Below are 26,580 nucleotides of genomic sequence, written 5' to 3' on the forward strand. Positions count from 1 at the left end.
GCTTGTAGTAGGAGAGAAGGACCCTCTTTCTTCAACACTTCTCTAATCCCATGGATTCAATTCACATTCCTTCTAAAGATGACTAGCCTACTTCTTCTACTTTCTCTGGAAGAAAAACCATCATTAGTTGCTTACAAGTGATTTTCACATGCCTCTTTTACATCTCTATTTCACTAATTCTTGGGAATGGAACATGCTCGATGACCATAAGAAAAGATGGGATCAGGAAAAGGAGGAAGAGATGGAAGAGAAAAAAGAGGCGGTTCCACGAGAGAAGCCTTCCATAGAATGGGATCTGACATCACAACTCTGAGGAAGTGAAGAGATAGGTGAAGCCAAGCTGCTGTTCAGACCGAAGGACCTAATTATCTAGGAGGGCTGGGCCAGGGTCTAGTTCTGAAGCATAGGCTAAGGTTCCGTGTCAGTCAGAATGTGAGATAGGAAGCCAGAAGCTTCCACTTCAGTCAAAGAAAGAAATAGGAGAAGTGGAACGAAGAAGATATAAATATGTAAAGGGGCAAATATGTTCCTGAGACTTACAGGCCTCGAGTTCCTGAGGTTATAGGTCCTTCCTTACAAACTGAAATCATAAATTCTATTTCAATATTTACTCATGAAGATTTCTATCTATCTTCCCTTCTGGACTCTGACATAACTGGAGGAACAAATTTTGTACTACATGTAAACTAAAGCTACAGGTCATGTTAGGGGTATAAAATAAATTATTTACTTTTCTTCTTATGCACCAAATATTTTCTTAAAAATGGATGCTTTTACTTTAATATCAGTGGGACTATTCAATCCCACTGTAATGTGAGGAAAATTTTAAGTGTTTACATTAATAATATTTATTTAGAATTCAGCATTATTTTTCAAATTTTATTATTATTTTTTATTAATTTATTCTTGTTACATCTCAATGCTTATCCCATTCCTTGTATCCTCCTATTCTTCCCTCCCTCCCATTTTCCCCTGACTCCTCTCCCCTATGACTGTTCCTGAGGGGGACCACCTCCCCCTGTATATGCTCATAGGGTATCAAGTCTCTTCTTGGTATCCTGCTATCCTTCCTCTGAGTGCCAACAGGCCTCCCCCTCCAGGGGACGTGGTCAAATATGAGGCACCAGAGTTCATGGGAAAAGTCATACCCCACTCTCCACTAAACTGTGGAGAATGTTCTGTCCACTGGCTAGATCTGGGTAGGGGTTTAAAGTTTACCGCCTATATTGTCCTTGGCTGGTTCAGCATTATTTTTTATATTTGAAGTGTTAATATATATTTAGACACTGTGCACAAAGACACCTTTCTGTTAAGGTCTGAAAACCATACTGATCTATGGGTAGAGAGATAGGGATATGTAAAGCAGAGTGGAGGGTCTGAATACGAATTTCCCCCGCCCCCTTTTAGGCTCATATTTGTGAATACTTGGGTATCAAGGAATGGCACTACTAGAGAAGACATGGCCTTGATGGAATAGGTGTGACTTTGTTGACAAAAGTGTGTCACTGGGGGTGGGCTTCGGGATTCCAAGTGCATAAGCCAGTCCCGGTATCTCTTTCTCTTTTCTCTGCCCGTGAATCCAGATGGAGAACTCTCAGATATTTCTTCAGCAAGATGTCTACCTGTCTTTGCCAAGCCTCTCACCATAATTATAGTGGATTAAACCTCTGAAACCATAAGCAAGCCCCAATTGAATGCTTTCTTTTATAAGAGTTACCTTGGCCATGTCTTCACAGCAATAGAATACTACGACAGGCAGTTCGATACTATCTCCACTTAGCAAAATAATTGTAGAAGGCTCAACCATAGAATTTATAAGCCCTCCTTCCCTACCCACCATGGATTATTGTCTTTATCACACAAGGATCAGAGAGCGTTGTAATAGAGGGGAAAGAAAAACTGCAAGAGCCAGAGGCCAGGGAGAACTAGTGTGAAACAATGCTTCCTAGACATGACAAGAGTGTGATACTCATGAATCCACAACAGCTGTAGTTTCCTATACAAGATCAAGGCAATCAACATTACAGCATGCAGGCGAAGGGATTCCTGAACCCCTCCCAATCCCGCAAATCTACAGCTAATGACTTCTAAGGGATAGAAAAAAAATCAGTTCTCTTTAAGAGTATTGCCCCTAATAGATTGACATTATCCAGTGGATGGGTCTAATTCTCCTGAGTATATGTGTAGCACAAAATGTATTGGGTAGGATATTTTTAAAAAGAAAAAGATAAAAAATTGGAAGGTGTCTTAGTTAGGGGTATTACTGCTGTCATAAAACACTATGATGAAAAGCAAGTTGGGGAGGAAAGGGTTTGCTTAGCTTACACTTCCACATCATAGTCCATCAATGAAGTAAGTCAGAGTAGGAACTCAAACAGGGCTGGAACCTGTAGGCAGAACATGACGCAGAGACCGTGGAGGGGTACTCCTTCCTGTTTTGCTCTCATGGCTTGCTCAACCCCCTTTCTTATAGACCCCAGGGCCACCAGATCAGGAATGACACCACCCACAATGGGCTGGGCAATCCCCCACCCACCCACATCAATCATTAATTAAGAAATTGCCCTACAGACTTGCCTATGGAGGCATTTTTTTCAAATGAAGTTCCCATGTCACCAATAACTCTGGCCTGTATCAAGTTGACATTGCACCAGCCAGCACAGAAGGGCATAGGGAGGTACGGGTGGGTCTGAAATGAGTTAGAGGGAGGAGTAAGGGGTGAATGCTGTATTCATGTATAAAATTCTCAAATAATAAAAATACATTATGGGTAGCCAAGGGTAATGGTGTGTACAAAAAGTTAAAAGAGTATATTTCTTTTTTTTTTCCCACCTTTTTTCCCCCCTCCTTTTTCTCTTCCTCCTTGTCCAGTATTTGCCTATTGCATTATTTGACACTGATTAGGGCAGAAAAGTCTTTGAAACCACTGATCTAAAGGATGTTAACTTCATACTCCTTCAAAGTTCTCAAAAGCTTTTACTGACCTCGGTGAGGACATGTGAAAGTAATATACCTGGACTATATTATCTTATTTTCTGGAAAAATGCCTTCACTGAATTATGATTTAATTTTATGCCCTCAGCTTTTATAAAAGGTCATTTTTGAAGAATAGTCATTCATCCATTTGGAGAGCTATTCTGTATCTTTTGCAAAAGCCTGCTGGAAGATTTTGAGTATCATATAATCTGAAGTGTCTCAGATTAGCATTCACATGAGAAAGTTCTCCTATAATTTAGTAACAAGGAAACATTTTTTTCTCTCCAGCTTGATTTTGTATTCTACTTGGAAGCAAGAGGGAATTTAAAACTATATAATGTAGTGCTTCTATTATTTTATTATTTTATTTTATTTTATATCTATTATTTTATATTTTTATTTGGATGTTACAAAATGCAAGATCAGTTGTATTCCTTTTTGCTACAAGTAGTTCAAATTCCCAAAGGAGAAAATGTTTCTTGACGTCAACATAGCTTATCATTTGGCCTTTCCTACAAAATTGTCATTTCGCATCTAAAAGCGGCAAAGTCTTATCCATGATAGCTTCCTTCCAAAGAAAAGAAAAAAAAAGAGGAGTAATTGTATGTTCAATCCTTGGAAAGCAGTAAGGGTTCATTTTGTTTAATAATCTGGAACATCTACCTTTACATCTGTGCCGGTTGGTTTTGTCATCATCAGCTTGCTGCAAATTAGACTCACCAGAGAGGGAAGGTTCATCTGCGTAATGGTCCAGATTGCCTTAATTGATATGAGAGGACCCAGCCCCAATATGTCACACCCAGACACAAAGGGCATGGCAGAAGGGAGATTATTCACTTCGAGCTGATGTGGCCTTTCCCTCTTGCTGTGGAGCTGGTTGACACTAATGTTGCTACTTATTTCTTCACTGAAATCAGAGAATCTCCAGGCTGCTATTGTTGACTAAGAGCTGAAGACTCAGCAAAACCTGATTCTTAGACTCCTTAGAGTGAGACAGCCATTGGAGAGCCACAACTGCTACTGAGGTAGGTACCCAGCCTCAAGGACCTAGCAAGTACTAAGTTCTCAGCACCTCTCAAGAGTGAGACAATAGTTGTTAACAATTTCAATGTAAACTCATTTAGTATTATATGTATGATATATATACATATGAATATATAATCACTTCCTCTACAGAAATTTAACTAAGACAAGTCCTTCTTTATTTCTTCTTTTCTTTCTTTTATTTAAGTTGAATACAGTGTGACTGATAACACCATTTATATATATATATATATATATATATATATATATATATATAGTATTTAACTTCTTTTTATTAAATGGAGAAGAATGAATGAAACAAATTAATAAATATTTAATTCTTTTAACTCTTCAAGGTTTTATCACATAGACTTTGCCTTCAAATTTTCCGAAATTTCTGTTTTTATTTATTTTCCCTTTTAACAATCAGATGATTTCTTTCTGTGGGATAATGATCTTTTAAGCCAGAATGCTAAAATAATAACACCAGCAATTATATTAAAATGTATAAGGAGGAAGGCAGGCTGAGCTCGGTCTTGTAAGGAGCAGAGGGATGACAAGCACCTGCCTCAGCTAGAGAGCCACTGTGACAAACTAGGAGAAACACATGAAGCATGACTAATTTTTATTGATGAGATATCTTCCAATTCTCCCTTTCTCCTGATTTTTTCTTTGTCTAGGTTTTCCTTTCATCAAATACAATTCCTTTGTTGAACTGCCACACTTATGACTTCATTTCTTCTTGCTATTAATTTTTTCAAATGGAAACATACTCAAATCCAAATCAAGAATACAGATAACTTAACAGGACTTTATTGGACCTACAAAGTTAAATTTTGAATATACTTTGGAACATTTATCCTGGCATAGCACTAAATATGAAACCCTTAGGCAAGCCCGATTTATTTTAATGTTAAGACAGTCCTCTCAAAGTCACACAGAGGAGCTTGGGAGACAACTCAGTGGATAAAGTGCTAGCTATCCCTGCAAGTGTGAGAATGTAAGTTCGGATACTCATAATCTACACAAAAGCCTCGCAGGACTAGTGTCCCCCATAGTCCCGGCAGCTGGGAGGCAGAGATGGGTTCTGCAGGGCACACTGACTAAGTAGAATGGCTTTGATTAGCAAGCCCTGCCTTCATTGAGAGACCATCTCAATAAATAAAGGAGTGATAATCAAGGAAGAAACCTGACATCAACTTTTTGCCTCCACACTCATGCACAGACACATGCATAAGACAATCCCCCACACCACCCACAAGTATGCACACTGTACACAGCGGGGGCAGTGGAGAGACAGGAAGACACACAGAGTGAGATCACATATGGGGGAGGCACGTGAGTATGAAGCTTGGAGCTCCCATAATGAAATGAGGACACATTAGAGCACGAATCTGAGGAAATAACTGTGTTACTTTAAAGCGATTAAAGAGATGTGGTCTTGATGTTTGGGAGTATTCACCAATGAGATCATTTGAGAGAACTAAATCCTGCTGACATTAAGTCAATAATGTATGGCTTTCCTAATAAAACAAAACAAAAACAAAAAAAAAATCTACATTTTTTTTCTGTATATATATATGTGTGTGAGAGAGAGAGAGTGAGTGTGTTTGTGTGTACATGTGTGGTTGTGTATGAGTGTGTGTAGTTGTGTGTGTGTGTGCGTGAATGTGTGTTTCTGTGTGCGAGTGTGAGTGTGTGTGTTTGTGTATGTATGAGTATGTGTGTTTGTGTGTGCAAGTGAGTGTGTGAGTCTGTATGCGAGTGAGTGTGTGTGTGTGTGTGTGTGTGCACGCACATGCATTCTCAGTAGCCTTCAGATTATATTTTTTTTTTAAGTTAGGCTAAGAGTGGAGACCTACAGTGAACAAGACAGCCCAAGGCCCTACATGTCCCCAGCACTCAGCACTGGGGTGAGAAGCCTGATGTCACCAGTTGCTTCTGTGTTCCACTTCATGCTTTACTGCGATGCAGCCTGTAACAGCCCCATGTGAGGGAGGGGCAGCTGGGTGTATAAACCATGTGTAACCTGCCCAAAGGGCTCCCAGTAAAAAACTGACCAGAGAAACAAACAAAAATTAGCTGAGATTGAGAAACAAATTATAAAACCAATTAAATTTATGTTTAAAAAAGTATTACACAAATACAAAAAAAAAAAAAAAAAGAGAGAGAGAGAGAAATCATTCACTCCTCATGTGGCAGAAATATAGGCTCTTCAGTTTGGAAGTGGCGTGGATTAAGTTTGCGGGCTGTGGAAATATGGCTGTACTATAGAAGAACAGCACAGCCCAACACTACTTCCTTTTATGCACTCATAGTTCCTTCAGATATCTACTTTCTTCCATTTACATCACAATGTGGAGATAAGGCATTAACTTGGAGTTTCTTTCCAGTTCATTCATTCATTCATTTTGAGAAAAACATCCATAGCCACGCTCTGCATTACCCTCTGCACTGCCATTGTATGCATTACTGCTCCTGTGTCCAGCGTCCATTTACTGACCTTGAGCAACTTCTCAGAAGCGTTTGAAACCCACCTGACCACCTTTGACTTTGTACTACTCCATTACACCTTAGCAGGCAAGAAATGCGCCCCACCCACCCTTACAATCAACCACAGGAATCCCATTGAGAGGACAAGTGCCCACAAAAGAGCTTGGCTTTTCCAAACGTTTCCTGACTTGCAGTCTTCACAAGAATGAAGAGTATGCATTTGGGTCTTTATTCCGGGGGGAGGCAGACAATGCAAATTTGACACGTGATGCATAATGAGGAAGAAGTTAGATCCAAAAGGTGTGCTTCCTAAGGTAGCCACCACATTAAACAACATTTTTAAAGTAGCACAGAGACTTTGGACCCAATGAGACCCAAGCGGGATAAGGAGTCATAGGATGTTCACACTAAGATATACTCAAGAGGAAGAAGCAGTGAATTCAAAGTCTGTGATGAAAGGAATCAGAAATTGCTATATGTTGGAGGCCCTTTAATTATTTTAGAATAGAAGCCATCTTTCTAAAAGCATATATTTGAACAATCTCTACAAAGATACATTAATGCACACCTTTTTTTCCCCCGTAAAGGCTGAAGTCCCCAAGCTCTTCTCCTCCAATGATGCCATTTATGTATTTTATAAATAGGGACAGACATTATGAGCTATAACTCAAGTATACATTTGTGACAAAGAAAAGGTTAAACTGTACATATTTAATAACGTCCTCAAAGATTGCATGTGTTCCTTGTTTTATGAACCACATTGTTCAATATCTTACAAGCTGCACTTTAATCCCAATAAAAAAAATTTTTTTTAAAGTGGAAATGACATTAGGACTTTAAGTGAAACAGCAGGCCTAGCTCCCCTACGCTGCCCCGTCAGCTGTTTCTAACTCGAAGATACAGATCTGCATTCTAGTGCTGCATCTCAGGTCAGAAGCAACGTGCGGTGTGCCACCTCAGAAAAGTAATAACTCTTACAACTGCCCGGCTAGATAGATATCTGATTAGAGAAAAGTCGAAATGAATCTGAAGGTGGCTCCTTCACACAGCAATGTAAAACTGTTATTACCCTGGGCTACTAGCAAGGCTTGCAAAAGGCTGGGAGATTAATGCAGGCCACAGAGAAAAGCAGGAGGCAGGGGTGAATGGACCGAGTTTCCAACCACCTAACTTTTCAGCCTTGTGTTCGTTATATGGGAACTATGGTTCAGAAGATTAAAGTCTTCATTTTAGGCAAAGAAAAGAAATAATGTTTCCTGTCCCATTTGCCAAGCTAAGTGAACAACTGTTCCTGGGCAATTAGAATTGTTAATTGATTTGAAAACATAGGGCTTTGAAGGTGGAAAACTGCTGACATTATTTCAATGGGGAAATGCACTCCAGAGAGAGACTACTGCAGTACAATTTCTCTCCTTGTTTTGTTGAATATACATCTATAAAAACACTGTGAATCATGCAGTAAAAACTGCTGTGCTGATATCATAAATCTCTGATAATAAAAATTTCATTGTTGAAACAATAAAATAGACTTTTATTATAACACAGAGTATCCACCTAAACATTGTCCTTTTAGCTTCTTCGAGTTAAATGTATGCACAGTTTTACAGTCTATAAACAGATCTGGAATAAAAGTTAATAAATGTCAAAATTTGCATTTCAAAAAATTCTTGCTGCATTTTAGGGAAGATCAATCTATGAACCTTTCAACATTATGTCAAATGAAATGCTAATTGTACCTTTAGGAATTTCAGAGAGAGTGACAAGAAACTAAATGCTCAATTCCTTTGCATCAGCAAGTCGAGGATAATTGTATATCTACTCTTGTGAACTTCTAAGAAAAAAAGGGGGGAAAACGAAGAAAAAAGGGTTTTCTATTCTTTACCTCTGGAGGGTAAACTCCTTCAGCCACCTTCCATCAATCTACCTTCAAATAAAGAGTGCTAACATGTTGACAGTGGACAAATCACACGGTGCTGCATTTATTCATTTTATAATAGGTTTGTCAAATGAGCTTCAGTTAAAGAGATTTAAGAGTAAGAAAAATTTTCAGCCAGAAATAACCGGCTTATTCCATTCAAATTGATGTAAGGCTTAAAGGTACACTTCTTTTAAAGCCTGATCTTTATTAAAATGCACACTTTTTGAAGACTGTCACAAAAATAAATACCAGTAACCCAAAAAGTGCTTTTATTTTCTTTACCCTTAAGATAAAGCACTAATACATCGCTACCCTTCTCTGTAATAAATCTTAGCTCTGTATCTCTAAGAGTTACAAATTATCCTCTATACTGCCTTGCAAGTGTGAGTATAGATTGAACCAATGAGCAATGTTATCTAGAAAATAGCACTTAGTGTATGGCTTCTGCCATTTTTTTGAGCATTATTCTATTTGTGGCACTGCCTTCATTTCAGAGTCAGGCTATTGAAATAGTTGGTGTGTGCACCTGCACAGCGCTGGAAAACGAAGGTCCCTGCATCTGCTGCTGATTGCGTTAACCTGCAGTGTTTGGTCACCTATCACCACTCTAAACACAAAATTGGCATTTTCACCTTCTTCAAATACCATTATGGATAGTGTCAAGTCAAAAGCAAAGATTGCTCCCTTCCACATTTCTGGATCTCTACATCGTCTATTGATATGCATGAGGGATATGAAGCAAAACTGGTCCAAGCGTTTGGAAGACTTCCTTTATTAAGTATATTACACAGGGCCATTTGCAGGCACATAACAGACAGCCGATTTGTAATCCTGCCTCCTGGATGGAAGAAAAACACCACAGCACTTATACAAAACAGCCACAAGTTGATTAAAAAAAAAAAATGTTATTTAGAAAATTCAAGGGGGAATAATATATACTTCCTGCTCTATTTTGTACAAATGCCAACTTGCCAAAACATTATATATATATTAGGTCTTAATTTATTCTGTATATTTTTCATTTAATTGATGAACATAATATTCATCTTTAATCTCTAATGGTATATAAAAATTTGAATTGTAATCAAGTAAGTAAAAATGTTTATAAGAAAAATACGTAAGTTATGAGTGATAGGAATAAAAATTATTACAGAACCAATTGTCAATGAGTTCTATATATTAAGCAATTCTGTGCCACCCATCCTCAGATTATACTTTTTCCCACATGACATGCATAACAGGTATAGATTCCATTTAATTTTTGGACCAAAATAATACACCTTAAGGACACTGGAACAAAAGAGAATAGAATAGCATAGGATCTTTAATGAGCAAGAGTGTTCCTGATGCATTTTTTGTGAACAATTTGTTCTACTTAAGTAAACAAAAGCATGATATTTTAATGGGACATAACATTTTACAGAAATTTTCCAACTCTCTCTGATACATGCAGTTGCCACAACAAGTGTAGGACTATGAGCTGTTCTGAGAATCCTTAAAGGGAATATCTCAAGACCAGCTTTGTTATCAATCATGCCAATTCTGTTCGTGTCGTGTTACATTGGGGAAAAAGAGTTGTACAGGGGACAAGCACACTGTAAACAAAATGCTCATCTTTCTCTTAAGAGTCAAAACGGAAGGCTAATAAAGAGCATTTAAAATAAAAGGGCCCATTACTCCTCAGTTTTATATGAGCTTACACGCTTTCATTGTGCAGAGTGTGTTATTAATTTAACATGCCAGATTCATAGGTTTCTGCAATATCAGGTTTGATGTATTCATTATCGGCACTCAGTACATTAATTCACGCTGAAGTCCGGTAAATCAAAATTATACCATCTGGCTTCCTGTTCTTAATGATGAATTTGATGTAGGGGTGATTAAGATTGTTAGGCTTTTGAATTTTAATGTAAAAATTAGGGGATTAAAAAGGCATTTAGAAATGACCAATAGTTAGAATAAACTTACTGACAGGATCTAATTTGTGTACTTGCTGGTAAAGCTCCATTTTAATTAGCAGCCACAGTCTTTCAGCACAAGCTCAAAGAGACAGAAGTTTAGTGATTAAGAAGATGAAGCTGTTAAATTGATAAATTGACCTTGAAATACTTGTAACTGTGGGGGACGGCCCAGTAACTCAAATTGTTAGTGTGTTGCAAACACATGGGGAACTGAGTCCAAGAGTGACCCCAGACACAGATGTTTTACTTTTTACTAACTCTCTCCCTTCCCTCTGTCTACCACCTCCATCCACTCTTCTCTGGTGTGGTCTGTCTCCCTCACTGTACCACCAACCTTATCTTTCCGGCTAAGAGCCGGGCAGCACAGATAAACAAATGTAAAACCTTGCAGAGCCCCCACTTGACACTCTAAATAGTAACATGGTGAAGGTTCTATCACCGTTTCAGAGCTCTTTGGCAGGTGACATTGAAAGGTCCGCCTAAACTTGATAGGATTGTATTGGTTCTCTCAGTCCCCTGCTGCAGTGATCCTATACACACATGGCAGAGTGTCTGGGGGAGAGACACTTGAACAGTGAATTAACACAGAAAATCTAGGACGCAGCCACCAATCATCCCCCTCGTGCAACACTCGTTTCAGGGGTGGAAGACCTGAATGGAAGATTCTAAACACCCCCCAGCATCAAGCATGTGTATAACACACAACCACTGCACTCAAATTTGACATGAGACTTGTTAATTGAAAGACCAATCTGACACGGATGTTCCTTTGACAGTTAAAATTACCTCTGGTTTGAACAAAAGCACTTGAAATGTTACACCGAACTCATTACACCTTTTCTGCATAAAGAAGTTAATAGTTAAAACAAGTTAAGACAGAATAGAATCTTAATGTACAATATTATTAGAATAATATAAGGGGGAAAAATCTCAATTTCTTCTGAGATTAAAAGAGTAAGAACCCATGCAATAGAAAAGTAGAATTCAAAATAGAATTATTTCCTGAGAGGGGAAAAAAAATACCTTCTACCATGTGCAGTTTCACAAAATGAGAGCTCCTTAGCTCCTGTGAAATTAATAAATGTAGTCACTAATGCACTGGAATAAAATACAGTCAGAATGACTTACATCAGAAAAACTAGCGCATCTGTACACATCAACAATGTGAAGCACGCTGATTCCTGGCAAGTCAAGGAATATTTTAAATCTTATATTTTAGAGGAAATCGAATCTTGACTAACCACTGCAATTTATGTCATTTTAAATAAGATATATTTGAATAAGTATATTTTTCATGCCCTAAAAAGACTGATGTCTTCTTTTATAAGCTCATCCTGTGACACACTTGAGTAGGTAGGTATATTGATTTTTTTTTCTTTTTCTGATGGCAATGAAGTGTAAATGGAAAATATCAGACTTGGCAATCACTTAAACCATGTGAAAATTTCAGAGTGAAGGCTATTAGAGTCACTTTGTGATCTCCCCAGATGACCAGAGGGGGGAGGACGGGAGAAAACATTTCTACATTTCTTCAGATCCTCTTTGTGACAGCTAAGGAGAATAACATTCTTTCTAATACGCCAGTTTTCGTCTCTAGTTGAGAATAACCTCAGTGCTTTCTTATGTCACTGGCTGAGAGAAGATGAAAGACCCAGCCTTGTGTAAATGGCTTTGTCTAACCATCAGTCTTTAGCTCTGCATGGCAGCTGTACTATTGACATTAGCTTGTGCACTGGGTGAAATTGAAGTGAGTTAAATGTGACCTTGGCTTAGTTGTTGAAGTAGAAATGAACTCTACTGGGAGTGAAAAAAAAATAAGACCAGTTTCTCTAACTTCATTTTTTCTTTAATGAGTTTAACAGCACTCTTAGGACTTGGTACATTTTATAAAAGCGCTTTATTTCCTTTTCTATTTTATACTGAGCACTCAGCATGTAGTTAGGTTAGCCTGCCCTTTTGTTATGAAATCCTTGTTTGGGGTATTTAAATGTCATATATATATATATATATATATATATATATATTTTTTTTTTTTTTTTTAAATAAAAAGGGGCACAGCTATTTACTCCCGTGTTCTGTCTGATTCATCAATGACCCATAAATACAGCCTAACTGTTCTCATGCATGTTCGTCCATTGACTTCAATCATCTGTACTGGACCACGGGGACAATTTTAAATGTTCAGTGTTTCTGCTGATAACCCTTGTGCAGTGAGTCTGTGAAAACAGATTCCAGGGTGGATCGGGATACTTCTAGTGTCCTGGTGTCTTTGTTTTTCAAACATAAAACCACACAGTGTTAATATCAAAAAGTTACAAGGCTGATGCTGTTTTTTTTTTTTTTGATGGAAATATTTCTGAAAAATCTTTACTTCTTTCTTGTTGACGAAACTTAAATCAAATACACGTGCTCAGATGCAGCTATAGTAGGAATATATTTTATATGTGCATATGTGCTCTCCTGTATATAGGTGAATGCGGCATTTGTCAGTATATGATAATTTATCTTATAATAATATGTCAACAACAACAGAGACCTTTCATGCTCAGTGTCTGTCAGCAAAATTTTCAAAACAGCACAGAGAGGGAGCTGAAATTTGCCAAATAGAATCTGAGCATAGTTGGACCACCTTGCCACTACAGACTTCACTAAGAATGGTTTCTGTCCTGTGCTACACTTGCCACCATGCACTGCCCTGGAGCCTACCCTTTGGGCTTCTTTTTAAAATTATCTTTACAGCAGCTTTATGTTGTAAGCTTTTATTCTCCGTGACATATTAGGCAGAAAAATCCCTCCCTGAGGATATTTTCATTCTAATCCTTAGAGCTTTTAACCGCCCTGTCTTTCCTAGAAAAAGAGTAAAACAGGGATCTTGACATCGTGAAAATATCTTGGGATCTCCATGTGGATCTGATACTGCTGAGCAGGTTTCGTAAGACAAGGATTTGGACAAGCATCAGAAAATGGTATATAACAATCAAAGCAGAGGCTGAGATGATGGGTGACAATAAACAAAGGGATGCAGGAAAATACTCAGTGGCCAGAAAAGAAAAAACAAGAACCCAGCCCTTCCCTAGAGATGCAGACTGGGCACAGTTGAATGAAGAAGCACAGTAAGACCAACCTAATTTTTGACGTTTTCCTCCACAGTCCTTAAGATAATGGATTTGTGTCACTAGCCCTTTAAGTTAAAGTAATTTATTGCAACAACATAAGAAAATTAATTCCCTGGAACATTACTGGTGCAATTGTTGATAGTCCTATCATATTTTGACATAGCCATGTAAGTAACTTGTTTATAATTGGTTTATCTCACTCTTCCCCACTTGTGCCCAAGCCAGTACAGAACTTACAATTAACGGGCTTAGGAAGGGTTCATGAGTAAATCTGAAAACAAGAAATTACCCAGCACAAGTCACCCACAAGGCTTAAAAATACATGACTATTCAGAAAGCCTGTACACAACACTAAATGGTTCTAACCATGCAAAGACACCATGATATGCTGCCCACCATGAAATGTATAGAATTTGGATCCAGTTAATCTTGGTGTGTGATGCTTATTTTCTGTGCATAGTATAGTAAAGTTTATAAAATATAATAAATATTGAATAAATGTTATTCTATTATTTGGCAAAACCATATACTGCTTTTAATATTTTCATATAGTTATATTTCTTACCTTATTGATGAAAATGTGTGTGTGTGTGTGTATAAGATCTACTAAGAAATTAATTAGAATAAGATAAATATAAAATGCCTTTTTTTTTTTTTAAGGTTTATTTTCAAGATAGGGTTTCTTTGTCTAGCCTTGGCTGTCCTGGACTCTCTTTGTAGGCCAGGCTGGCCTCAAACTCACAGCAATCTGCCTTCCTCTGCCTCCCTGAGTGCTGGGATTAAAGGAGTGTGACTTAAAATTATTTTTAGAAAAAGCCTATATAAGCAGAATGCCAAAAAATAGAAGACATGACAGTAAGAAGGGACATATAAAATTCATTTAATTGTTTCAGTATCAGGCTGATCTAACTTTATGTTAATTTATCATGCAACTAAATGGAAAGGTATTGTTTTCAAATGTTGTTCCAAATGCATTTACTGAATAAGGAATCACTGCAAAGATTTTCAGTTACTCAGAATAAACCCATATGATGACACGTGACATGTATCAATGGTATCAGAACAGCTCAAGACATTCGAAACTGCACACTATTTCATTCAGACACTGATAGATTTCCTCAATATAGATAAATAAATAAATAAATAAATAGGCTTGTTCTTCATTAGTTGAAAAGTGCTCTTGTATCCTTCCTCATACCCTATGAGCATATACAGGGGGAGGTAATCCCCCTCAGGAACAGTCATAGGGGAGGGGAATAAGGGGAAAATGGGAGGGAGGGAAGAATGGGAGGATACAAGGGATGGAATAACCATTGAGATGTAACAAGAATAAATTAATAAAAAATTTTTTAAAAAAAGAAAAAGAAAAGTGCTCTTGTATATTTCCAAGGGTCACTTTTGTTCTTAAGCACCCCAGATTCTCTAAAATTACATATAAACCATTACATGTTGGGAGAGAAAACATGTTTTATTAAATAAAAAGAGCAATGTATAATCTGGTTTTACCAAAGACATAACTCTGACGAATATATAAATAAAACGTTTAATGACCTAGTTCAGGTTCAAGAAACAAATCACACCCCTAAAACAATAAAACCAAAGAGATTGAAATTTTGTAACATTCAGGGACCATGGTGGGAACTTTCCTGTGGACTCTCTAGAATCTGCATACTAATTTCCTCTATACCAATAAGCTAGTTGTCACTCCCACTTGTTAATAAGTAGATGATCAATTTGCCCAGTTCATACAGCTATGAGGTGGCAAAGAGCAGATCTTGGTTTTGAGGGCTGTTTTCTCACTTGTCTTTCAGAAGGTGCCTTCTCAGTTTTAAGGAGAAACTGTGCATAGAGACAGCACTTGAGAAACAAGACCCAAAGAGAGGGGGTCTCACTGTCAAACACAGAGTGGTCCAAAGACCTGAAGAACATTCTGGGCCCTCGTCAAAACCTGGCAAAAGAAGAGTGGAGCAGCACATTTGCAGAGCAGGTAGAATACACTCTGACAGAATTGTGTGAAAAGCCAGGAGAGCTGACGGCGTCAGGAAGGAAACAGTGCCGTTCTGGAGTGGACTGAAAGTGTAAAGGCAGATAGACAGCGTCCCTGACCAATTCCCACTCTCTAGAGTCTCTGTCTTCCTTGTGACCAAACTACAATCAGGAAGGGTCTGTGTTGGAGGACTGAGAACTAAATGGACACGCAACACTGGGCACTGCACATTGAACTGCTGTTAGGCCAGAGGACAGTAGACTTATCTGCCTCCCAGGGAAGGGATGTCTGCCTCTCTCAAGGGAGGACAAGTGATGGCTAATTTTGATGGTCAATTTGATATACGCAGGAAGAAGAAACCATGATTTAGGCCCAGGGATCCCGCTCAAACTATAGCACCAGCCAAGGACAATACAGGCCGTAAACTTCAAACCCCTACCCAGATCTAGCCAATAGACAGGACATTCTCCATAGTTGTGTGGAGAGTGGGGTATGACTTTCACACGTACTCTGGTGCCTCATATTTGACCACGTCCCTTGAATGGGGAGACCTGGTGGCAATCAGAGGAAGGATAACAGGCTACCAAGAAGAGACTTAATACCCTATGAGCATATACAGAGGGAGGAGGTCCCCCTCAGTCACAGTCATAGGGGAAGGGAGTAAGGGGAAAATGGGAGGGAGGGAGGAATAGGAGGATACAAGGGAGGGGATAACCATTGAGATGTAATATGAATAAATTAATAAAATAAAGTTAAAATAAATAAATAAATAAATAAAAGATATATATGTGTGTGTGTGTGTATATATATATATATCTTCACACACACACACACACACACACACACACACACACACAAATATAAGTTGTCTCCATCACCTGTGGCCACATCTGTAGAGAACTTTCCTGATTGCTAATTGATATAAAAGAACAGCCTGGTGTAGGTGGGGGATGGCCAAGAATATAGGCCTGATCTGTATAATGACATACATATACATTTATAATACATACAGCAGCAGTTAGTGAAAAAGAAGCCATGAATTGGGGGGGGAAAGTGGAAAGGGGTATATGGAAAGGATTTGAGGGAGGAAAGGTTCAGGAGAAATGTAACTATATTGTAATCTTCAAAAAAGTAAAAAAGAAAAAAGAAAGAGAGAGGGGCAAGGAAAAGGAAGGAAGGAAGCAAAGAGAGATGAGAGAAAAGAAAAGAAAAAAAAAATACACACTGCTCTTGAAAAGGCTCCACAAAGAAGTTTCACCTTTAATCATTTCGTTTTCTGCACTTCAGGAACTTATCCAGCCTCCCTGGGTTTTAGTTTCCCACGTGGAGACCACTACGGAAATGTGCTAAACTTATAGTTTCAAAATTCAAGATGAGGTAGCTGTGGTGTCTAATTTAAAATATAAATGCAAAATTTCTAGGACATCTGCAATACTAAGAATATTTTCATTCTACAAGTTCTCCTCTGGGAGATAAAGGCAGTGAAGATCACTCCTTTCAGCCAGCATTAGGCTAAAAATAGTGTGACTAGTAGCTGTGGTGTTGGGTGGCAGGGAGAAAGTTAACAGGTCGCTATTTCCTTTTCCGTTGGGGTAGACTTGGTTTACAGCACTGGCTCTTTTTGCTTACTTCATTCAAAAGGACTAAATGTTGGGACCCTGACTTGCAACAGACCTGAGAAGTGCCACTAAGCATATGCCCCAAATCACTGGCTTCAAAGTGTTGGAAAAACTGTTGCTGTTCTGCCATTACTAATTCACTTGTTTTAAGTGGAGGGCTCAAAACATCTCATGGGCATGAAAGAAAGAAAGAAAGAAAGAAAGAAAGAAAGAAAGAAAGAAAGAAAGAAAGAAAGAGAAAAGAAAAACCAGCAATGAACCTGGATGCACAGAGATTTCCTGCTATGAAATACGAAATCACAAGGTGTCTAGAAAGTCCAAGGTAAGGCTGAGAGAAATGATGCATGGGTATTAATTAGGTCTACAGAAAGTGCAGAGTCCAGCGGAAGCGTTATTGCTTCTATTCTGGAACACAAAGAGCTGGTTATTATGCAACAAAAATTATGCTTACTATAAAGTAAAATTTAATAGCATACATCTCATGAATCTATACAAGCTAGATTTGAACAGGAAAAAATTGTGGTTTTTTTTTTAAGACACAAGATAATGCATACTGAAAGACTAAATCCCTCTGGATCCCAACTTGAATCCCTGTTTACCTCTGGTAATCAAACAGATGAAAACTAGAACATAGCAACTTAACTAAATCATTGCAGGAAAAAGGTTCATGCAAATAATGATTAGAACTATGGATGGCATTATCTATAAGTCTATTTCATCTCTAAATTGTTGTGAGTTGCTAATTTTAAAGCTCTAGAACAATTAAAAACTCTACAATAGGTATTTTGAGGGGAAACTACTTTAGAAAACATAAAAGAGCCCATTGCTGGTGCTATGGGTCCCAAGGTAACTATTTTTGTGATAAAACAACTCGAAGCAGTTCCTATCATTTTTCTACTGTTCTCCATTTTTTAATAGTGATTTGTTAACATGTGCTAATATCTCTTGTTAATGGGTAACCTTGGAGGTAGAGCATGTTTCTAAATATTCCAGAACTCTGTGGGAAACCTACTAAGAAAAGTAAAGTGATTTTTATCTCCTTTTATTTCATTTCCTAATCCATCAGCTGAGAAATACTATGGGAGCTACTGCTAAGAAGGAAGTCCCACCAGCATTTGTCATGATTCCTTGCATGTTTCATGATACTCAATCTTCAAGGATGTCCTCAAGACCAAAATGAGAAAGAATGAAATTGATTGTGGCATATTCCAGACTAGCTCAGGATCACCATTGTTTTCAAGTATGTCTACTGTTGGGCAAGAAGTTTGGGTGAAAGCACTCAGAATAATAAAATCAAATGTCAATAATAATAAAATAAATTCTAGTTTACTAAATTAATGAACATACATCTGTTAGCCATGATACATCCTAGTAGGCTATACCCAGCTAGGCCTCATCAGGTATTTATAACCATGTGGATAATGCATTCATGGAAGACATTATCTTCGACATCATGATAAATTACCCAATAATACATTTAAGCTGTCTTTCCAGATTGGTTATGGAATTTTATATGTTCTACATCTCCGTTTCTCCTATGGTTAGTTCCATATCATGTATCCTGATATTAATAAATTTTCTCAATAACTTCCATTGCTATTGTGGGATTCCTGAGTCCTAAGGCAAGGAAGGAAACAATAAGAAGTGCTAAAGATACGATCAGGTTCTCTAGCTGTCCTTACTAATACTGCTATCACCATTGATTTGATAGCCTCGAATTTTATTACTCATGGATCAACCTGTAACTGCTCAAATTCAGAGCATATGCAATATAATTTGCATTTGTTTGTAGCAAATAGTAAATGCGATCTTTCTAGGTTGAGGCAAGTTTAGAATACATCAATAAAAATATAACTTGCTTAAAACACTTTCTAAAGCAAGGTTCCAAAACATTCTAAAAATTTGTATACACACAAAGATGGGCATAAACAGAAGAATCTGATGCTTTCCTCCTGAAAAGGAGTCTAGTAAATATGAGTTAAGCTCTGTACAGCAAGAAAGAGCCTCCCACCTGTCTCTGGACCCCAGCACAGGAGCTGCTGCCAATTGAAGTTGAACAGTCTCCATGTTCCATATGAACATCAGAGTTGATTCATAAAAACAGCTGTTGTTGTAATTCTGTAAATTATCTTGCATGTATCGTAGCAATTTCTTCTAAGTCCTCTTCAAAGTTTGTTTTATATTTAATTTGTTCAGGTTTTATACATGAATATTGTTTATATCATTTTCGCTTTCCTGTGCCCCCATTTCTTACTAAATGTATGATTTATTCTTCTTTCGCTTGCATTGTTGTATGCTCATACACAAACACACACATATATGTAAATACAACCTGCTGAGTGCATGTAGTGTTGCTTGTGTTTATATGTGTTTAAGTCTAACTGCTTGGGGTTGGATAAGCTGTCAGGGGTCTTGTTCCTATAAAGATTTGTCTCTCTTAGTAGTTGTTGCCTGTAGCTTTTCGTACAGGCTTGGGGCCTTGAGAGGTATTATCACATTCTAAACACTTATTCTTATATGCACAGATAAGTGTAACCCTCACCCTTCATCAAAAAAAAAAGCCTTTTTTTTTTTCAGAAGATTTTTACAGAAATCCAAAAATAAAAACATATGACCATCAGTGCCCAACCACAAGAGAAACATCTAGAACACAATGCTACACCTAAGTCTCAGGGGGCATAGCGGAAGAGGGACTGGAAAGATAGTCAGAACCAGAGGACCAAGATGTCTGCTCCTCAGTGTTTCATTACACATCAAGGGCTGGCCTTTGGAGCTTGAGTCTTTACTTAGACAAATGGCATCAACTTAGAGAAGTCAATGAAAAGAAAATAACAAATCAGTTTGTAGAGAAATTGTTATAACTAGGTAGCACCAGGCAAGATTTGTAGAAAATGTAAAGTTTACAAGAGTTTCAGATAAATTAGTAGAGCTATGACATCTGTATGGGTTATATATATATATATATATATATATATATATATTCAAGAAAACCTGAGTTACAGGTAATTAGTATTTTGCCACCAAATATACTTTTTAAGCCCAACTTCAAATATAACATGAACCATCAGCCATTTACATTAGACTTCTAAAATTTAAAAAGTTTAACATATTACCTCCTACCTAGCAGTCATCCTATAGCACAGTGAATATCTTCACACCTTGAATTTTTAAAAACATTTTTAAATTTTATTACATGTTTTGCTTCACTGTCTTAAAAGGGTTGTTAAATAACTATGTGTGTACAAGCCCAACACACTTGAAAACCAACCACCTTAGATATATTTAAATTTTTTCCCTTAATCCATTCTTCCTACTCTCCTCCATTATCAAAGGAAAGATTCTTATCTTCTTCCACAAGGTGGATGCTTTTGTTTATACTGTATAGCAATATGCTTTTTTAATTTATGGAATATTTTTAAATCATATCTTACATTTTTCAATCATTTCTTCCCACTGGGTCACAATCTTTAGGATATAAAAATATACTCTCCACACAGGAAGGAAAAGGTAATTATATTTACCTGACAGCTCTAGAACATCCAGTATGAAAATATACATTCATTTCAAGTGCACACAGAAAATTCCCTGGAGAAGCCATTTGTTCAATCTCAAAACAAGCATCCATTAAGATTAAAAACTGATATTGCACTAGGCACCTTCTCCATCAACAGTGAAAAATCAATGACAGAAACTTGATACATATGTGAGAATTAAAATATTCTCTTATAATAAATGTATCAAGCCAGAAAATGTAAGGAAAACCAGAAAATGCTCTGAGTTGACTTAAAACGAAAATACAATATTCCAGAGACTAAAGAATTCCCCCATCAAGGTTAGGAAATCCGCTGGTGACCTGGGACACCAGGGAAAATTAATGCTTCTGAAGCAAGTAATAGAGCCCAGCTGTCTGTCATATGGCAGCCCTACCTGAGCCAGGGCTGAAGGAGGAATGCAGAATTGGAGACCTCTGACTCTATCACATTAGGGCAGCAACACCTCTGTGTACTTGCTCCTATAGAAAGTTGCCCAAAGAACTCCCATCTCTACCCTGGAGTAAGATAGACAACAAGAGCAGGGGCTTTAGAGCATGGGACCCAGGGTTCCAGTGTAGATAGTCTTTGGCCCTGGCCCTGACTTGCTTTCCCAACAGCTTTGGCCTCCCCAACTCCTCCTTGTGCACTCCACTCCACTGTCACTGGAGACACTCCACTCTCCACCTTCTGTTCTGCAGCATCTCTAGGCCTGTTCCTTTAGTGCCCACCTGAAAGTCAATAAACAGTCAGTGAAAAATGCCCCCCACACACACCGAAAAAAAGGATTAGGAAAACCAAAGCCAGGGATGATGACATGAATATGGAATCCCAACATGTGAACGGCTGAGGCAGAAGAGGATACTGGATCTAAGGCCAGTCTGAGCCAAAGAAGAGAGGCAAAGATACAGAGATATATGGGGACAGACAGACAGAGCAAAAGAAAGACAGAGAGAGACACATACACAGAGAGAGACAGAGAGACAGAGACAGAGAGACAGAGACCGAGAGCTAGGCTGGGTGTTGCTAAGAGATAATCTGTCTCATTGTAAATGTATCTTTGAAATAATAAAACCATCTTTAAATGCCATATTCTGTGTGACTCTGATGTTTTTGGAGACCTTATCTAACTATTTCACCTTATCTTTCTATGGAGTCATATCTGTTACACCTAGGATATATATTCTTGTGACAAAAATAGACTAGTAATTGATATGACCATGATTTGATCAACCAACAGTTAACTTGTCTAACTTATCCTAAACAGTCTTCAATAGCACTTTCAAAGTATTGGAAGTAAGCCTTGTATTATAATTGAGTTGTATGGGTACAGTGCCACATATTAAAGTAGAAATATATATAATGTGTGAAGAATAATCTTAAATTTCAATTCTATACCACTGTATCTAAATTTAAGCTATTTTTGCATCTATATATAAAATTCTATACCAGTTAATTAAAAATAATCAGAATACTTCAAAGAAGATGATGACCATCAAAGAACCTCCTTATGAAGATGGCTTCAAATGTGGCAAACAAGCATTGGACAAAATGTCCTTGTTTCTACCACAGACTGAATTCTGCTTAAAAATAGACAAGCTTGGATACAGGCAGAGTCAATGGCCAAATTCTGCCAAAGCAGGATAATCAAGTTCTCAATAGTTCCTGCCTCACAAATATGTTTGTTGGGTATATTGGGCCAGAAGGCTGAAGAAGATGCTCCAGCTTTATAGAGAATTTTGGGTAGCTGTTCAGGCAGCAAACAATCTCTGTCATTTTCTCATTTAGGAAGCTACTTACCTGAACTTCTAGTATACTCAGGTAATCAATTTTATTCCTTCTCAAATCTCTGATGGGGATGAAGATCAGATAGTTTAGTTTAAAAATTAGCTTAGGTGTTTAGGGGTTAAGATGTTTTTAGGTCTAGACAGATATTTTAAGTTGATAATAACAAGATATGGTAGATATTGATTTACATTCAGAATTTTAGACTCACCAAGATAGGAAAGATGTTTTCTTCAAGACTTCCAAATACAAACAGTCAAAACACTATGACTGTAAGATATATGTAACTCCTGGTTATTTTTTGGTTCTTCTTACTGTATGTAGTTTATCGTATATATTTGAAACAACATAAATGTATATGGAAATTTTTTAATTAAAAAATGGTAAAAAAAAAAAACAGAGAGAGAGAGAGACAATAGACAGAATAAAAAAGAAGGTAAGGGAGGATTAGTATTGAAAGGAAAGAAAGGCCATTGGGAAGTAATTGTTGTTTATGCTTTGTGTGGTTTCTTTTCACTCATGGTTATGTTGTTACGTTATGTTTATACTTTTCTATGAAAATATTTATAAGTACCATTCAGTTACTGTCACTTCAACACCATGAAAATAAATATCAATTAATTTACCAGTTCTAGTGTTGGTAAGCTTTATTGAAGTTTCCAATTACTATTATAAGCAATGCTGCCATGAATATCCCCCTTATATATCCAGAGCAAATGATATTTGAGGTACTTAATCAAATTGCTGAATCATAAAGTATGCACATAACCAAATTTAGTAGTTAATAAAAATTGGTTTTCAAATTTTGTTAAAGTAATTTGCATTCCTATTAGCAATGCATTTTGAAGTTGACATTGTCGTGATTTATGCCAATCAAGAGGATAAGAAATGGTGTCACGTTATCGTTTTGATTTTAATTTTCTTGTTTTCCTAAAAAGATTTAGTATCTTTTGAAATACTTAAGATCTAGTCATGTTTTGTGGTCTTTGTAAGGTCTATTATATTTCTTTTTAACAATTATGTTATTTACGGAAAGCAGATTTAATCAAAATGTATTTTGTGCATGTATAAAACTATCAATGAAAAAATAAATATTAGAAAAAAGTAAGTGGGACAAGAACAAGAACGAGGATTAATGTGAATAGAGAGGACAAAAGAAGATAATGGGAGATTGAATTTTGTCTACATATATTATAGGCATGCACAAAATGTCATATGAAAACATTATGTATAATTGATATGTGATTATTAAAACTTGAGGGCTGGAGTAGTAGCTCAGTGTTTAAAGGGTACCAGTACTCTTACAATTCTCTTCCCAGTACCCACATGAGGCCACCACAGCCAACTCCAACTCCAACTCCAACTCCAGAGCATCTGATACCATTTCTGTCACCCTTGATTACACACACTTATGTGCACCTATGTTATGTGCAGACACACACACAAACACAGACATATATATGCACATGTGCATACATGTGTGCACACATACCCACAAAACCCATTTTAAAAGCATCTTTAAAATAGCCTTTATAAAACAAAACAAAAATAATTATATTTATCATTTTCTTTTTTTCTTAAAGATAAATAGTTTTACATATTCACTATACTAATATACCACTTACATTTTTCATTTTTTTCTTTCAACATTTGGCTTGTTTATTTACTCACTTTCAAATGTCCTTAAATTTACAACTTTTTAAAATTTTAATGAACTCAACTGTCTTTGTTTGGTTTGTGCTTCTTTGTCTGCTTTAAGAAATAATTCATAAAGATATTTTCTTAAGACAGTTGCAAACTTTTTTCACACTGAATCCCAGTCCATCTGGAGCTTCTGGCTGTTTGTAGTATAAAGCATCAATTTGTTACCCCCCCCCCCCCCAGAATAATCTATTGTTATCCAAATACTAAAGCATTCTTTCTTAGTGACCAATGAGTATTTATAACTTGGGCACTAATTAGAAATTAGTGACTACAATAAGCATAAATCTTTGGGTTTTGAGTTTGTAGTAAGGTATACTAGACATATTATCTATTCTTTTACAATTCCTACCTATGCTTTAAAATTTGTTCTACCTTTAAAATTCAGTGTGTATATGAGGGGAGGATGGAGAGGAGGAAAGAGAGAAAAAGAGGGGAAAGAGAGAGAGGGGGAGGGAGGGAGGGAGAGAGAGAGAGAGTAGATACAAGGATGCCATAGAGCACATACAGAGGTCAGAAGCAACTTAGACGCCAATCCTCACATCTATCCTATTTGAGATCTCCATGTTCTCAGATGACTATGCCTGACTAGCTAGCTGGCCCATAAACATCTGAGAATGCTCCTGTGTCTGGTGATGCCATGCCCACTTTTTCAAAAAATTTTTTTCATAATTCCACTTCAACCTGATCTTCTTTAGAAGATCCTGCTGTTGTCCTCACTTATTAAATAAATTCTGTGATAACTACCAAAGGATGCATTTTTTTAAAATTCCCTGTAACTTTAACCAGACTTGTTTTGACCTTTTATGTCAACCTGTAAGCTCTCACCACCATCCTGCATTGTCATGAGTAAAGGTGTCTGTCCACTTTAGGTTCTTCTTTTTGTCTTTCAGTAACTTTAATGCTTTTCTCCAATCCAGAGAAATGTATTTCTAGGTACCTTATTTCACATTGCTAGTAAGGTAAATATCTCTTGGAATTTACTATTTTGCTTCATTTTGTAACTGACGTAAGGGAATGTAACTAGTATTTTATAACATCTGGAAGAAGATTACAATCCTCTTGTGTTTTCTAATTATCTTGCACACATTATCTTATTATTGCTTTTCTAATTGGATAAAATATACATTATCAGCGGATGACAATTGCTTCTTTCTTCTTTTTGATCCCTTCCTCCCTTTTCTTTTCCTTCTCCCATGTGTTATCTTTATGCCTAAGGGTTGTCACAATAATAAACTACAAGTCTAGTAGCTTAAACCTACATACATTTATTCTCTCATGGGATGGTAGGACAGAACTGGGCTTGGAAAAATCTCCATTCCTTCAAATGGCTCTACAAGAGAATCTATCCTGACCGCATTAACTCAATAAGGTACAGGCAATTGCTGGCATGTGGCAGCTTCACTCCAAACAACACCTGTCTTTGTAAGATATTTTTTCTTGTCTTTCTTTGTCCAAATAACATCATTGGTTCTCTAATAAAGACAGCAGTAATCAGGTTAAGGCTCACTTTCCATCTACAATGACTTCATCATGAGAGCCATCATTAATGACAACTACAAAGACTGTTTCTACATCACATTCTAAAAGGTCAGTTGAACATAAATTGGGGAACCTTCTTTAATCCACCATTGGTATTGCTAGATCACAGTGTAATACTGAACAGACATCCTTACCAGAAATCTTCAACTAATCTTAATTTTTTCCCCATTGCCTACAAGATGTGCAGGGGAAAAGATAAGGCAGAGATTGATGGATGTCCAATCAATGCCTGGCCCAACCTGAGACCCACCCCATAGGAGAGATCCAACCACTGGCACTGCTAAGGATGCTCTACTATGCTTGCAGACAGGAGCCTGGCACAGCTGGCCTCTGATAGGCTCCACCTAGCAGAGGATCAAAACAGATGCTGAGACTCATAGCGGAACATTGAGTGAATCATAGGGAATTTTGTGGGAAAGTGGAGGGAAGGATAGAAGGACCTGGAGGTGATAGGAACACCACAAGATGACCAAAAGAGCCAATTAACCAGGGACCACAGGGGCTTGCATCAACTGAAGCACAAATCAAGGACCATGGATGGAACAGACCTAGGCTTCATGTGGGTCTCCTAGTACAGGGAATGGGGGCTGTCTCTGACATGGCCTCTATTGCCTGCTTTTTGATCATTTCCCCCTGGCAGACCTGTCTCTCCAGGCTACAGGGGAAGAGCGAGGACTTGCTCAGTCCTGATGGGACTGAATGAGCTTGGGTGTTTAGATGAAGAGGGGACTCCTCTTTTCTGAGGAATAGGGGAAGGGGTATAGGGGAAGAAGGGGAGTGAGACCCGGAGGAGAGGAGGGAGGGGCTATGATCAGAATGTAAAGTGATTAAATAAATTAATTCATTCAATTTAAAATATTTTCTCCCATTGGATATTTTTCTTTCACTGTAACTATTGTAGATGATTCCAGGAAAGACTGTTCAGCTAT

Source organism: Acomys russatus, chromosome 18 (genome assembly GCF_903995435.1).
Source record: "Acomys russatus chromosome 18, mAcoRus1.1, whole genome shotgun sequence".
NCBI lineage: Eukaryota > Metazoa > Chordata > Mammalia > Rodentia > Muridae > Acomys > Acomys russatus.